Source organism: Crocodylus siamensis, chromosome 12 (assembly GCF_052110815.1).
Source record: "Crocodylus siamensis isolate JL-2025a chromosome 12, ASM5211081v1, whole genome shotgun sequence".
Taxonomy (NCBI): Eukaryota; Metazoa; Chordata; order Crocodylia; family Crocodylidae; genus Crocodylus; species Crocodylus siamensis.
Genome location: NC_143406.1, coordinates 35,201,965 through 35,218,689, shown reverse-complemented (window position 1 = coordinate 35,218,689; position 16,725 = coordinate 35,201,965). Strand labels below are relative to the sequence as shown.

General features: G+C 44.9%; 1 long non-coding RNA gene across 1 annotated transcript; it reads right to left on the bottom strand.

The window, feature by feature from the left end:
- Positions 1-10,279: 10,279 nt before the first annotated feature.
- Positions 10,280-16,341, bottom strand: LOC149854893 (uncharacterized). Its single transcript, XR_016438680.1, has 3 exons — positions 15,243-16,341; positions 13,888-14,012; positions 10,280-12,275 (listed from the first exon to the last, which is right to left on the bottom strand). It is a non-coding gene; the product is annotated as an uncharacterized LOC149854893 (long non-coding RNA).
- Positions 16,342-16,725: the final 384 nt, after the last annotated feature.

The window sequence follows — 16,725 nt, the reverse complement described above, 5'->3', positions numbered from 1 at the left end:
TCAGCTACCTATTTCATGCTACTTATTTTTTTACTTATTTTTTTATCCACGTCCCTGCCTTAGCTCTCCTATACAAGTACATAGAAGGAGATCTTTCCTTGTTAATCTCTGGCTGACAAGCTCACCAGTGAAGGTCACGATAGGCAAAGATAAAACCACAGAAAGCCAAACAACATTTTACCACAGCATGATGCTGCTTTTTGTAAGTGGGCTGCTGCAAAGCAGTTATGCCCAAAATTTGACCCATGATACTTCAACGTTTATATGACTTTATAGAGAATGTTGTCCTGATTTTAGGAGCTGAGTTTCTAAATGACACAGGGAAATGCATTTTCGTGCCTAATTTGTGCATAAATTATTCTGATTGCGTGAGCAAATAAGGTGAGTGCACAAAAGGTCATCTGTGCATCCAGCTGGTCATTTGTTTGCATTGATAAAAGATTTGCATGTAAATGTACTGTGATTGAATGTACAGCATAGGCCACAAATAGTTACAGGTCTGCCCCATGCATCTGGACTTCTACCCTTCTGCATGGAAGGGGGCAAACCAGGTACAGAGGCTTTGACAGGCAACTCTATGCCTTAGATAGCCACAGGACACCTGGAGCAGCACCCTGCCATGGTGCCAATCAGCCACTGCTGCAGCTTTTTGTGTCCCACCAAGGAGGGGTGCCCAGAACTGCTGAGCCTTAGGTATGCTAGCGAGTGGGTAGAGACAGCTGCCTTTCCCACAACCTCCTCCCTGTACTGTGCTTCTACGGAGGGCTCTGTTGTATGCCAGGAAGGGCAGCAGGTATAGTTGTGCCAATAACAGGATACATACCTTCCCCCATCAAAGTTTGGTAGCTTGAGGCAACGACTGAAGTCTGGGACTACATTACTACATTCACCATGGTGGGAAGCCTTCTCTTAATTTAAGAGTGATTTTTTGGGGGCAGTCCAGGGTACTGGGGCTCCTATTAGAGCCACTCCACTAGAGTGAGGTTACAACTCCCATGGAGCCATAGGACCTCAGGGCAGAAGGTCCTAGCTGTAATGAGGCCTCCTGTACATTCATGTTGATCTACATAGATCCCAAGGGATCCACAAGCTTCATAGATGGCCCTATAACCTGTTTTACCCAAAGGTAACTGCACTCCATCCAATGAAACAAATTTCAATGAAAACTCTGTGAAGAGAACCATGCAGAGATTACCTTTAGATCTACCTGAGTTCAACACTCATTTTTTAAACCCATCACACTGTCAGCAATAACAACTGTTTGAACTACTGAGAGCTAGTTATATTTTTGGTCTATTCCTATACAGACACCTAACTGGCAACCATAGCATATATAGCTTAGCTAATTGTAATTCTTATGCATGAAACTAAGTACTGCACCATGCACAGGGGTGTGTTACATGAGAGACAAGAATGAAAAATAGCTCTCTCTCCAAAAGCTATAGGCCGAAGTGTAATTACAAATCCTACAGAGGAACAAAATGATTTGCAAACTATTTCACAGGAGTTACAAAGGTATAGTGAAGTTTTTCAGTAACACACAGGTGAGCTATGAAGCTTTTTTAAACTGAGCTTTGTAGCATCAAAGAGTTTGAATCTAGCTATGCTGCTGATGTTTGGGAGAGGCGTGTCACCACCAGGACAATTTTCGTAGTTTTGACCTCTGTGTACCTAGTCAGGGTTAACCACAAACCCGAACTGACCTTATCTACCTACCCTGCATTAAAAACTATGTGTGCCTCATCTCACCTAGGATTTTACAGTAGGATAGTTAAAGTATCTAAGTCATGGTTAAAAAATGATTTTTGGCAGTGCAGACATAGGTATAATACATCTTTCTCATAACTCTTAGACATAGCCTAAAATTGAATCTAGTAATCAGTCTCAGTACCAGGAAATATAAAAAAACCCCAGAGCAGCAGAAATAAATAATGTCCTTTCCTCTGCTTTGAAGAGCTCAGTCACAATCCATCTGGTGAACAACCACAAGCCTATCTGAACTCCAACTCACAGACTGACTGACTCATGGATGATTTTGAAGTACATTCATAGTAAAAGACTGTTATTATTTCAGAATAAAGATTTGCATTTATCATAGGAACCATCTCCTTCACAGTGCATAAAATGATTTAAACTTCAGATATATTTTATTGTGATAAATCTGAATAAAGAGTTGTATCGAAAGCTGAATTAATTTGCTGTGGATAGGTATCTCCAACATACTCATTTCTAAAAGAGAATAAAGGATCTATGGCACTTAGCAAGGTTGAAATCCTAGCAAGTCTTAGTACTGCTGATAACAGAGAAACAATTATAACTTGAAAAAGACCGGCTCCCACTCAGAAATTCTGCTTTAACTGGTAAGCTACAATTTGGAGTGATTGTGGTATATATAGCCAAAGAAAACTCTATTTTTTCTTCTTTAGTTTTTCCATTAGCTACACAATCAGGATTCATAGATTGTCAAGTCAGAAGGGACCACAATGGATCATCGTGTTTGACCCCCTCCCCCTGGCAGGAAAGAGGACCAAGGTCAGATGACCCCAGCCAGGTGACTGTCAAGCCTCCTCTTGAAGACCTCCAAGTTCAGTGATAGTACTACCTGTCTTGGAAGCCCAGTTTCCAAGGTTTTCAGTTGGTGGAAAAAACAAAAGGGGAAAAAGTATATATTTATCCCACCACCATCTAAAACAAGGGACCTTTTCCTGTCTGCAAAGGCAAAAGGTCCTGCTAAGGCACTTCCTGGGACTCAGGAAATCTGGGTCCCATTCCTGGCTCTGCCACAGACTTCCTGTTTCACCTTGGGCAAATCACTTAGGTGCCTGAGTGTGATCCTGCTCAAGTCCCTGAGAAACCACTTTATGTGTCAACTTTTGTAACATGCAGCCATGCCAGCCTCTAGAGTAGGTCACAAAAATACAGTGAAGAGGAGCTGCACCCACCCACCTCCTGTAGTTTTTCAGGGAGCAAGGTGGAATAAGATTCTACTTACCTGTCTAATAAAGGGAGTAAACTCTGGCCCATACAGTCTTTCTGTGTGTGCGGGTATAGATTTTGAGATAGTGATTTTCTTGTCTTTTGTACAAATGTACAGGTTTCCCGCACTTTATGTGGGTTCTGTATGCGCTAATCTGCTTGTATGTGACAACCCTTTTTACACCAAAAAACTGTTATATGTGAGGTAAATTCACTCTTACGTGATCAGTATGGTGGAAGCCCAGTCAGCTGCTTTGTGCGGTGCCTTGTGGGCATTGGCACCCTCTGAGCGTGGTGGTGCACCCCCGTAAAAAGGCACCACCAACACTGCCAGCGGTGCCTGTGGGCAGTCGCTGCTCGCCACCACCTCCCCGCCACAACGACATCGCCAGTGGTATCTGCGGGTGGTTGCTGACCACCAGTCGGTGCTCACCACCCAGCTGCTGACTGCGCCGTGGCTGCCTGCGGGAGCTCACCACTTGCTACCCCCACACTCCCACCACCAACAGTGCTGCAGCCACCCGCGGGAGGTCACTGTGCCCCCCCAGCCTCTGGGGCCATGCGGTATTCATGATCATGGGAGCGAAACACACCAAAAAATAGTTTCCTATGTGGATCTGTGCTTCTCACTCATTGCCTGCGACGTGTTTCTGTAGTTGCCATCCCCATTATGGTAACATTCACCACCACCCTGAGCTTGTGTGTACTGTCTGCTGTTGTTGAGTACCAAAATTGTCTTGTAGAAGTGGTAGAAATGGGTCTGGGGGTCAGTACAGTCAAGGTCTTGAACCATATCCCAATTTCTTACATTGTAAAGTGGGTTCCCTTTATGTGAATTCAAATTATGCACCCTTTTCCAGAAACACATGTACACCATAAAGTGAAGAAAACCTGTATAATAACACCTGTCACCAATGGCCCTGATCACTGTTGGGGTCTCCAGGTGCTACCATAGCACAAAATAACAGCAATAAATAACAGCAATAAATCTTAGTGGGCTCATCTACACGTGTGCTTTACTGAGCAGTAGACTAATTTACTGAGCAGTAAAGTGTCACTGTCTACATGTGCACAGCAATTAGGCAGGTGCAGACTAATTTACTGCGCTGTTAGATAGTTCTGTCAGACACATGTATTACCTGATGGCACAGTAAATTACTGCATTTAAACGAACATGTAGGTGGTGATGGGGCTGGCTGGGGCATCAGGGTGCTTTAGTGTGGCAGGCAGCCCCCACGCTGAAGCAGCCTCATGCCTGAGCCAGCTGCTCCACAGCACATGGAGCCCCGGCAGAGCAGCCATCCCAGGGCTGCTCCGACGAGGCTCCATGTGCTGTGGAGTGGCTGGCTGAGATGCAACCAGCCCCCATGCTGAAGCATCCTCATGCCTCAGCCAGCCCCCTTGTTGCACATGGAGCAGCTCTGGGCTGGCAAGCTGAGTCCTTGGGTTCCTTGCCACCCCAGGCTGTTCCCACCAGGCTCCATGTGCTATGCGCAAATAGGGCTCATCCAGACATGGATGTACATTTGGTTCCTCAGAGGTTCCTCACACCTTGCACTACTGCTTCTTGTCCCTGGGGAACGCTTGTGCCATGTGCACTTTGGCACGTGGCAAGTTGCCCCAAGTGGCATAGGGGAGGCTGGAGCCAGCACTGAGCTGGTCTGGTCCCAGCAGCCTTTCCTGGGGGCCTCCCGGAGCTGCAGCCATGGTGATCCTGCTGGGTGGAGCCTGGCCAGCAGCTGCAGCCCGGCTCTGCTTTTTAACAGCACAGGCTGCCTGAGTGTGCACTGCTTCAGGGTTTTTTTCTGTGTTTTTTTAAAAAGACCAAAAAATGGAGCAGGGTATGCTTGGGCAGCATGCCCTTGTAGTGCAGAAAACTCCAGACTGTGCAGTATGTGGTGCTGCAAACATGCTTGCAGCACCACATACTGCACAACCGCGCTTGTCTGGACATACCCATAAACTCCAGAGTTAATTGCTCCAGAGTTTTTGCTCCTGGGTGAACATGCAAACGGCACACTCAGGAGCAAAACACTCTGGGGCAATAAGCTCCAGAGTTTATTCATGAGCATTAATTGCATGTGTAAATGCTCTGTGTGATTTCATTAGAACAACTCTGCAAAAGAAATATTGTCTTAGCAGAAGAAATATACATTAGAGCATCTAAGTCTTTCCCCCTGCTTAATTCTGTTCCCAGCTTCTAGGCTAAGAAATATCTTACAAGCTCAAAGAGCTGAAGGGGTACCCTAACAGCTTGTTGATTAGAGGCTAAGAAATGTTGGATGTTTGTAGATCATTATATCCCACAACCATGTGGTTCTGTGCACAAAGCTTTTGCTGCCTTGTGGAGGAGGGTAATATGGACTTTCACCTATGTACACAAAGTGGTAGTTAGATAGCTTACATGCCATGTTGTAAGCTGCTCAAGGGTTTTCTAAAACAGTGCTTCATGATGACGACTAACATACAGTAACCAAAGGTTGTCACTAACTAGCGTCTGGCTCGTTTTGTGTTCTTACGTGGCTGGTTTATTAGGCCTGTGCGAGTCAGCAGCGATCCGATCCGTCTTTGGATCCGGCCAATTTGGTGCAGGCCGGATGGCTGTGATCCAATCCGGAGCTCCAGACTGTGTTTCCACCTTGGCGATTCGGCCATAGGGTATAATGGGGAATCAATGAAATATCTATAACTTTGTTGGTTTTTGTCTGATTTGGATGAAAGTTGCAGGAATGGTAGCCTCTGTTGAGAGCATGAAACCTGCCAAGTTTCAAGAAGATTAGTGGAGGGGTTGGGGGAAACTGTTCCCCAAATTCTTGAAAGCCAAACTCATGTCATGGCTGTCTGTTACATCACAGGGCAGTGAAAACCACAGGGGTTGTGGCCCCTGGTGAGGTCACAGAGCCTGCCAAGTTTCAAGAACTTGGCAGGAAAGGATCTTGGAATCATCACTGACTCCAAGATGAACATGGGCCGGCAGTGTGGAGAGGCAGTCAGGAAGGCCAACCGCACCTTGGCATGCACCCACAGATGCATCTCGAGCAGGTCCAAGGAGGTGATCCTCCCCCTCTATGCGGCACTGGTCAGGCTGCAGCTGGAGTACTGCATCCAGTTCTGGGCACCACACTTCAGGGGGATGTGGACAACATGGAGAGGGTCCAGAGGAGGCCACTCTCATGATCAGGGGGCAGCAGGGCAGGCCCTATGAGGAGAGGCGATGGGACCTGAACCTGTTCAGCCTCCACAAGAGAAGGCTGAGGGGGGATCTTGTGGCCTGTTACAAACTAGTCAGAAGGGACCAGCAGGCATTGGGAGGGTCTCTGTTCCCCTGAGCACCACCAGGAGTGACTAGGAATAACGGTCACAAGCTGGCAGAGGGTAGATTTAGGCTGGATATCAGGAGGCGCTACTTCACGGTCAGGGCAGCTAGGGTCTGGAACCAACTTCCAAGAGAAGTGGTGCTGGCCCCTACCCTGGGGGTCTTTAAAAGGAGGCTGGACGAACACCTTGCCGGGGTTGTTTGACCCCAGTACTCTTTCCTGCCATGGCAGGGGTCGGACTTGATGATCTGCTCAGGTCCCTTCCGACCCTACAAACTATGAAACTATAAGAAGATCGGTGCAGGGGTTTTGGGGGAAGTGTACCCCAAATTCTTGAAAGCAAAACCCCTGTCATGTCTATGTGTTACACCACAGGGAGGTCAAAACTGCAGGGCTGGTAGCTTTTGCTGAGGCCACAAAGCCGGCCAAGGTTCAAGAAAATCGGTGCAGGGGTTCAGGAGGAACTGCCCCTCAAGCTGCAGACAAGCAAAACTCGTGACATGGGTGACTGTGTGTGTTAAGGCGCAGCGGGGTGACAGCTGCAGGGATGGTGGCCCCTGCTCAGGCCACAACGCCTGCCAGCTGTGGAGGAGATTGGTGCAGGGCTTCTGGGATCTGGGGTCCTGCACCTCTGGCTGCTGACAGGCAAAACTCGTACCATGGGTGCTTGTGGGACTGACTGTGTCTGTCCTGGGGCAGTTCATTGTCTGTATTGATTCTTTCCCCTCCTTAGCCTGGTTTTGTAGGTGCTAATTGATGGCAATTAACTGGCTACATTTAGCTAGGTCCTGTGTATTGAGCTGGTCCCTGAGTGAATCATGATTGATTGATTGGTAACTGGGCACACAGCAGCTTAGCAGCCAGGCCTGCAGCCCTGTCTCCCCTCTGCGCCCCAAGACAGACACAATCAGTCTCACAGCACCCATGGCACGAGTTTTGCTTGTCCACAGCTTGATGGGCAGTTCCCCCCAAACTCCTGCACTGATCTCCTTGAAACTTGGCAGGCTTTGTGGTCTCAGTAAGAGCTACCACTCCTGCACTTTTTACCCCACTGTGTTGTAACACCTAGATGTAACAGGAGTTTTGCTTTCAAGAATTTGAGGTACAGTTACCCCAAAACCACTGCACTGATCTTCTTGAGACTTGGCAAGCTTCATGCTCTCTGCAGAGTCTACCAACCCTGAAAATTGCTTCTAAAGCAGTCAAAAACCAACAAAGTTATAGATACTTTATTGTTTTCCCATTATACCCTATGGCTGGATCTCCAAGGCAGTGTCGAGGAGTCTCCGAAGTGCTTCGGGACGCTGAATGAGGCCAGCACTTCGACTGGTGGTAGATGCTGCATGCCCATAGTGTAAATATTAGCCAATATCTCAAATATAGTAATTTAATTATCTCTTAGGAAACATTATTTGGCCATTCAAAGTATCACAGCACTTTTTGCATGAGTAGGGTTTTATCCTTGGTAAACTTGGCCAAAATTTCTCCTCTTCAGACCTTGAGTTCTTCGTCCCTCTGGCTGCTTCTCTCCTATCTCACAGCATGTCAAATTGTAGAGGCACTGTGTGTGTTTCAGGCTTGATCTGAAGCCTACTGAACTCAGCGTAAAGCTTCCCCATCGATAACAACAGACTTTGGCTAGACTCTTCATGTTTCATCCACCTCCCACTGAAGTCAATGGGAGTTTTCTGTTGATTGAAGCAGGAGACAGGTTGATTTCTCTGGCCCTGGCCCTGCATGTACTTATTCACATGTTCAGTTTTACTCATGAAACTATACCCATTAACTTCAAAACATTCCCCTTTATATCACAAGCTATGTAGAAGCCACAGCACTATAATCATATAGGTAAAGCTAAGCAAGTTTGTAAGCGTTTGCAGGACTAGTACAATATTGCAGTATGCTTTCAATGCATGCAAGATAAAAGTATGATATATGTATTTGTTCCTTGACATTTCCAGGAGGAAACTTTTTTTCTTTACCAGCAGGTTGCAGTACGCAAAAAAAGTAAAGGAAATTTATCTTGATTGTATTGGGAAAAGAAACATAACAGTAACATTAACTTAAACCACATTCTCCAATTCAATCATTTTACAATTTATGTCTATAGTCCTGAGTGCTCTGACTATAACCACACTTCTCAGACAGAGAACCAAAGATTTCCACTTCTTCTCATTTTCTTCTCATAAGCAAAACAAAACAACAACAAACTTTCTAAACATCTTACATCCAGCCCAGAGTTATGGGTCCAAATTCTCTGCTACCATAAAAAAGGACTACACTGAAACATGCTAGTTAACAGCACTACAAAGGTGGCTCTAATGTGGATGTGGCATGGCTGATTTTACATTTGTGTAACACTAATGATCTCAGAAAACCCTGTTTTGGATAATCGTTGATCTCTGTCAGTTTGGTTACTCAAGGATTTGCATGAACTCCATATCAGATAGCTAAATTTTAGTTATTGAAGTTGTTTTCTCTCAGGCATACAAAAAACTCTTGGTTCCAAAATGATACCTTTTATTAGACCAACTGGGAAATCGCAAGAAAATTTGTCTTTTTCTGCAAGCTTTCGGGAACAATTTCTTATTCTAGTAATAGCTATAAAGTAGCAACATAAATATTTCCATATTCCACTTTGGGATAATTTGATCTAATTAAAAAGAGCCTTTTCTCTATTCAATTTATAGAAAAAACAAAACTTTCCATTTAATATTTCTTTTCCAAAAGATCATTTTAATTTGGAACTTTGGCATATGTGTCTTTATAGAAAACCATGAGAAAAAAATGAAGATTTTACCACCACATTAAATTACCACTTCCTTTTATAAAACCTTTTATCATATATAACCTTTTATTGCCAAATGATGGGAAATGGTATACACATTTTATATATACATATATATGTATATAACACACACACACGCATACTCTCACACACAAAGTGTCACAACACAACTTATATATAAGGGTTGTGACAGCTTTTTCCCCACCCCCAGCTAGTGGCCCAGGATATTCACTGAAGGATTACCCATCTGCTTTTGCCATGTGGCAGTATATCTTAAGTAAGGAGATATTATAGAGCATAGCTTCCTGCAATTCTTGTTTTTGATGTTCTCTCATTAACTTGAGTCATATTATTATCCTTCTCAGTTCCTAAGTTGAGAAGCCTAGAAGACTCATGAAGGTGACCTACTTTGGAATATCTAAGTTAGAACCAGTCATCCATTGTAGCAAATAGCACTCTAGTTAGATACAGAAAGAAATGAGTTTTTTAATCCTCCCAATTGGAAAATGGCAGGTAGCATCTTAAAAAAACAAGATATATCTTGGGGGAAAACAAGATATATGGACTAACATGAATTCTCATTATACGCCAAAAACCAATAACTTTTCATCAGCATGTGATATATGTGTGAACAAAAGATCGTTTATTACTTACCTGAACCTTCTTGTTTGTGTATAGTCCTTGATGAGTGTACATAATCCTTAATTTGCTGAAAAAGTAATAACTGGGAAGGCAATGTATGTCCTTGAGTAGCCCCATGAACACAAATGTGGTATAATGAATCTTAAATTCTATGTTCATACCCAGAAGTAAGAAATCCCATTAAGCATCTGCATAATCTATCCAGATCTTGGGTCAAGAAGCACAGAAATGTCTAGGTCTATGTACTTCCTAACTCCCTTTCTAATGTAGGTTGATGGGGTTGGACAGGCACTTGGGGCCAGATCCTCTCCCACATATTAGGTGGATTTAGGTGCCAAATGCAATTCTACCCTGCACAACTCCCTGAAAAGCTACTAACCCACAAGGTGCAACAGTCTGAAGACTGATGTGATAGTATGTTCCAAAAGTAGGTAACTTAGCTGTTTTCTAGGAACTTGAGCAGGATGGAACAGGTTCACATTTAAGCACCCCATATCTACGCAGGCACCCAGGAGGTAAAACAGAATCTGGGCCCTGTTTTCACTATTTCTCTTGGCCCACTTGTAAGGGCAGGTGAAGTAGGCAACCATTTACCCTAGAAGTCAACAAATGATAACCATGAAATATTTATTATTCACCAGTTAGCAAATTAGTAATGTTGCAACACAGAGAACATTTGCACACACAGGTAGTCTGCCTGTGGCCTTCACTAATAATATAAGTTGTTGCGACCAAAAATGAACATGGTATGAACAGTCTTTTATACAAATGGAAACGTGGAAATGTCTATCACAAAAGAAAAGCTGGGAGAAAAGAAGAATGACATAGCTCAACCTGTAGATGTGGACATGTCTTTCAGTAAGAATAACAATGCAGTTGTACAAGGAATCTGAAGAAATCTACAGAAAAGGAAACTTTCAGTACTAATGCTCTGACAGTTCCTGCCAAATGGCTATCAATCAACGGAGTTCACCTGCTTATGAATACGGGGGCCAGAACAAATACATTCCAAAGATTTTCTTTTGGATAGTAAATTTTCATTTTTCAAACCAGTTTCCAAATGGAGAATGTGGAAAACAAGACTGGCTTCTCTATTTCGCTTTAGCAGATCCTGTTTGCTGCAGTCCAAATCAGTTCCGAAGTAATTCTCTTGTAGGCCATTGACAAGCCGTTTTGGAAAGGCCCTTTGATTGGATCAGGCTACGTGGAATCGAACACGTTCCCTTGCAAGATTCAGTGGGCAAGCTCTATCCACCTCATAATAAGGGTTATTTTTTATTTATTTTTGGAGTGTTTGGGGACATATTACCTTGTGATGAAGCAACATCTCTGATGAATTCTCTTGAAGAAAATTCATGACCATTACCTGGACAAAAATATTCAAAATAAAACTATTCAAATTCTTGGGAACATGATCAAGAAAGGAATTATTTCTGGCCTTAAAATACTTCTGCTAAGTATTTTTCTATTTACTTGACTGAGCCCAAGACACTAATAGATAACAGCAGATGGCAATGATTTTGTTGAATTTGTTTCTTCAGAAGAAGCAACAGAGGTGGAAGTGTTATGATCAAAGAACATTTATTTTGATTTTTGAATGATAGATTCTTATGGTGCTGGAATGACAGAAACTCTTCTTGAAAAGTAATAGAAATGGGAATTCAGTGATTGTGAGGTCAAGGCTAAGACAATTAGACAAATATGAAAAGCAAACACACCAGAGTTCAGAAAAGATTTCAAGGCTGTAGCAAGAAAGCATTTTTTAATATCGAACTCAATGGTTTTATCAGGTGTTGTTGCACTGAAGTGGTGGTATTTTTTGATGTGGTGCAGAATGACCTTACATTTTTTTTTGCAGCCTTGCTGTAAAGTGGGGATGTAATGTGCCAACACGTGACAACCTGTTTTCAAAATCTTCAAGTGAAATGAGGTGAGAAGGCCAAATTGATGTTATCTACCTAGTTTGGTACTAAGTTTCAAAAGTATGATTCTTTAGTTTCAGTTGACACATTCCAATATACAAGGACATGAATGAACCAACACTTGAAATGATGATGAACTGTCAGACCACTACATCTGCAACTCTAACTTCTTTTTCAGTGTGGTCCTTTCACTTAATATATTTTATGAAGTTAACATTGTAGGTGAAATGCTTCCAGAAGTTGAAAGGGACACGGAACACATTTTATTTCCAACAAGAAAAAACAACTCAGAATATGAACCCAAAGAAATGTTTGATTATGAAGCCAGAGATAAACTGTTAACACATCTAGAAAAGAACTATAAAGCTGTCATTTTTATGCTTTTTTGGAAACTGCTGCAGTCATTTACAGAAAGATTTTTTATAACTTGAGGAACATCATCAGCTGTCTGGAGGAGTTTTTGTATATTTCCGAAGCATCAAAGATGCCCTGCAGATATTTACAACCTTTTGTTTTGCTTTGTTTTAAGCAAAGAATTTGGAGATGGATGTCCTGGTGTAGATACATGCTCTGATATAAACACCCTGGATATTTGCAATGATCTTCAAACTCTTGGCAGGCAGCTGAAACCTGGAGGACATCAAAAAGACATTTTGAAATTTCTGTGGAAAAATAAGCATTTATATGTCTCCAGGTGTGACCATTGTACTCAGGACTCTCTGGATGCATCCACACATGCAAGTACATGTGCTTGCAGAAGCTCAAATAGAAGTGGTGCAAATTTGAGCCGGGGCTTTTTGCCTTAGCGCACATGCACTTTGTTGTGGAGAAAATTGTGCCACTAGGGGTAAAATAACCCTGCCTGGCTCCTCCTGGATCTTCAGCCAGGGGGAGCTAAAGCCCAGGGCCAGCACCTGTGCTGTCCCCGGCAGTATAAAAAGCCGCCCTGGCAAGTAGCTCAGGGCTACTAGCTCTCAGGAGCTCCTGGGGCCTGGCCAATTGGTACCTGGGGACACTACCCCTTGTGCCAGCTGGACTGCTGAACCAGCCCTGAGAGTTCCCTGCACCCTTTACCCACTGCAGCAGTCTGGCAGTGGGTGCTGCTGCCTGGCTGTGACCTGCTGTGCACCTGGCAGACTTGGATGGGGACTGCAAAGCCAGTAGAGGCATCTGCCCCTCTGGGCCAGCTGCCAGTGGATTGCGGTTGCAGGATTGGCCTTTGTGTGGCACTACTACCATTTGTGCCCCCTGCCCAGCCATCTGGGCAGCTATCACCCAGAAGACGTTCCAGGTGTGGTGGCCTGCTTTGAATTGTCAAAGCATGTCCTCCTGGCCCCATTTGACCAGGAGGTCAGCCACAGCCAGCTGGGTCCAAGGTGCCAGCTCTGAGCAGGCAGGGTCCTGCCACTGGCCTCCCTAGCAGGAATTCTGGTGTTCCCTATTGGAAAACTGAAAAATCCCTGATAAAAAAAAAATCCCCAAATTCCCTCTAAAATACCCCCAAATCCATGTTTCTCCACAAGTAAAACAAAGACCACTATAAAGAGACAGAGACAGTGATCAGTTGGACAATGTTTAATTGATACATCTACAGTGTTAAAGCAAGTCTCTTATCATAATAATAAAGTGAACTCTAAATATAAGTTTCATGAATTCATGAATACATATTTTGCTGCCCTCCCACAGGGCGATGGCCCCCACACAAGGGGTTGGTCCCCTACACAAGGTCTACGGCCCCCCAACATGGGGCTCAGCTCCTACACAAGGGGTTCAGCCCCCCAACAGAGGATTCAGCCCCCACACAAGGGTTACGCTTTCCAACAGTGGGGTCATCCCCCACACAAAGTGTTCAGCCCCCAAAAGGGATTCAGACCCCCAACAGGGGAATCAGCACTCTCACAAGGGGTGATAACACAAGGGGTACAGCCCCCCCAACGGGAGCCAAATGGCCCGCACAGGGGATACCACCCTCCCTGCAAGGCCCACATGCCCCACCCCAGCCCCCTGATTGCTGCCCCACTGGCCCCATCCCCCACCAGCTGCTGCAGCCCCCACAATGGCTGTCCCACTCAGCCCCACCCCCCCAATCCCCCAGATACCTGCAATGGCTTCCCCACCCAGCTTCACCCCCCAACTTGCACCCCCAGTCCCCCAAGGATACCCCCACAACCCCAGGCACCATCACTTAAAACAAAACCCCAGAAAAAGAACAGGAAAAAATAGGGAAAAAAACTCTGCTTACCTGAGAAGCAGGGGTGGGGGAGCTCCCCGGGCCACACAGGACAGTGGAGGGGGAGGAGGGCCTGGGCTGGGGCCACTGGGGCTGTCACCAGTGCAGGGCCCCAGGCAGCTGGAAGGCAGCTTCAACTGCAAGTAAGTGCAGGGTTTTTTGGGTTTTTTTAAGTATGGGGGGGGCAGAGATAAGGGGACTTGGGGGGATAGGCCTGGCCAGGGCAGGGATTGGGGGCTCAGGGGGGCTGGTGGGGGGAGGGGCCAGCCACGGCAGGGGTCAGGGACCTTGGGGGAGCTGGTGGGGGGAGCAGCCAGTCCTGGCAGGGGTCGGGAGCTCGGGGGGACTGGCGGGGGGAGGAGGGACTGGAGCAGTGGGCAGGGCTGTCAGGGGTTCTCCCCACAGTCCCTTCCCCCCTCCTCCAGCCTCCCTGACCCCTTACTCACCGAGACCGGAGCCTAGGTGCTGAAACACGTGGCCTGGCCGACTGCGTGTTTCAGCACCAGGGCGAGGGGCAACCATAGAGACGCTCTGGCAGCCAGAGCATCTCTATGGAGGACCCAGCCTCTGGTTGCCTCAGGACACAGACAGGGACCGTGGCCTGCTCCACTTTTTTATGCTTTGCTTTTTTTAGACCCCTGGATATCCAGGGGTCTAATTTTCTTCCAGTGCTGCAAACTTGCAGAACGAGGAACATTTTTTTGTTCCAGCACGTGCCTTTTGCCCCACCTCAAAGGGGTTTGAGGCGGGGCAAGAGGCACGTGCACACTCGTGTGGATGCACCCTACTAGTCTTGCCTGTATCTTTTTTACTTGGGGAACACATTTTTAAAAAACTTAAGCTAATAAAGATGCATTTGCATCCTATGATAGTTTAGTCTCTCTTGGTCGGTATTGGTTTACTTCAATCTGTAAACCAAAAAGCAGTACCAAGTAGTACTGAACTGAAATTACTAAAGCAGAAAAATGAAATTAACTGAAGATAGAATCAGAGCATCATAGAAAAATTAGGGCTTGAAGGGATCTCAGGAGGTCATCTAGTCCAACCCCCTGCTCAAAGCAGGACCATCCCCAACTAGATCATCCCAGCCAAGACTCTATCTAGTTGGGTCTTAAAAATCTCCAAGGATCGAGATTCCACCACCTCTCTGGTATCCTGTTCCAGTGCTCCACTACTCTCCTTGTGAGAAAATTGTCAAGAAAGGCTTTAAAAGACTTGTGACTTGCGAGTTTGATATTCAAGGTCTGCACTTTATTTCATATTTGCACTATCATCATTAAGCAAGACCGAGTAATCTAATTTTATTAATATTTTATTGGAGGGTCGGGAAGTTGTCAGTGAGCGCAACAAAAAGTTATTATGCTTACCTGAGAAAATAGGCTACAAGCTAGCACAGCATTTATCCAGCACAGAAACTAATACAATTCACCTCTGGTGTAGGTCAGTCATGTGCTCACCCTCAACTCCTGTAGGGGGAAAGCAGAGAAGAAATTATGATTCTGATGCTTGATCCCTGAAAATCTTGCTCAGGTGACACAAATACCTTGGCCCAGTGCAGTGCCTGAAGATCCTGCTTTCTGGAGCTCCTTGTTGGAGGTAGGTACTAGTCCATGCAAACTACTGATGGTCCAATCTGGCCTAATAGGACTTCTGATGTTAGTGGTTATTCATTTTAGTTGTGAGAGTATAATGTAAAGTTATATGATTCAGTGTCCATTGGACAGCATTGAAAGGTTTATGAAGAATACTTCCTGCCTCATTTCAGAAAATTACTTTAACATTGCTATGGTCCTAGCAGCTACTTTAATTTATGCCCCAGACTTTCTCTCAGGAGGAGAAAAAAACTGCACAAAGTGCAGACTTCAACTTCAGGGCACCACAATGCCAGGAATTTGGAGGGCAGAATACTTGGTTAACCAGTCTGCTACCACCACAACCCTCCAGCTTTATCAAAAGGCTGTAGGTTGGTTGTGATTTTCAAAACCATGCATGCACAGTACGCTATGTTTTTGTATATGGCTGCTGGCCATAATGAAGCAGTGACCACTTGTACACGTTCAATCGGTGGTTTGTTTTTTGACATGTCTGCGGCTTCATGAACCATGTGACCTCACAGCTGACCAATTTATGCCACATTACAGCCTATACTGTTCTGAAAAGCCCCAGGAGAAAAATGTGTTTCATAACTGGGGCATTTTAACTCAAGAGTTCCTGGGGGTAAATCTCATGGTACTTAACGCTTCCCTCTGTTCTCCCTCTGAGCTGGCAGAATTAGTGGCTCATACCTTTTATTGGGCCAACTGTTTATAGCTGTGAGAGATGAATTTGCCTAAAGAAGCTACATCAGAGCTGCAACAACACTTCAACCCTTGTTCTATCTGGACATAACTGACATGCTAGAGATGCTTCTGCAGCTGCACAACTGCCTTTGGAGCAGGTCTTTGCCCTTACAAAAGTGACTCTAAAAATGCAGGCTCCTTCCAACCACACCCTGAACAACATGATGCTGCCTAAGGTCAGTAGTTGTTCATTATAGGAGGAAGGATAATTGCACTGAAGGTGTTACAATTTAATAGCGAAAACCAGCTGTTCCATATCAACACCCCAGCTAATTTACTCCCAGCAGATGCAAACTACATGTGACATAATTTGTATCACCATAGAAATGGCATTTTTGTGTGCTCTTTCCCAATGAATGAATGGATATTAAGGGTGAAGTTGCATGTTAAATTTAGACCATACTAAATCTGTGAAATGTTAAGCAATGTTAAACTTAAAATGTGCTATGAACAGTTGCACATTAATACTAATACTGTAGCCGGTTGGTGAGTTGGGGGGGAGGGGGGAGGG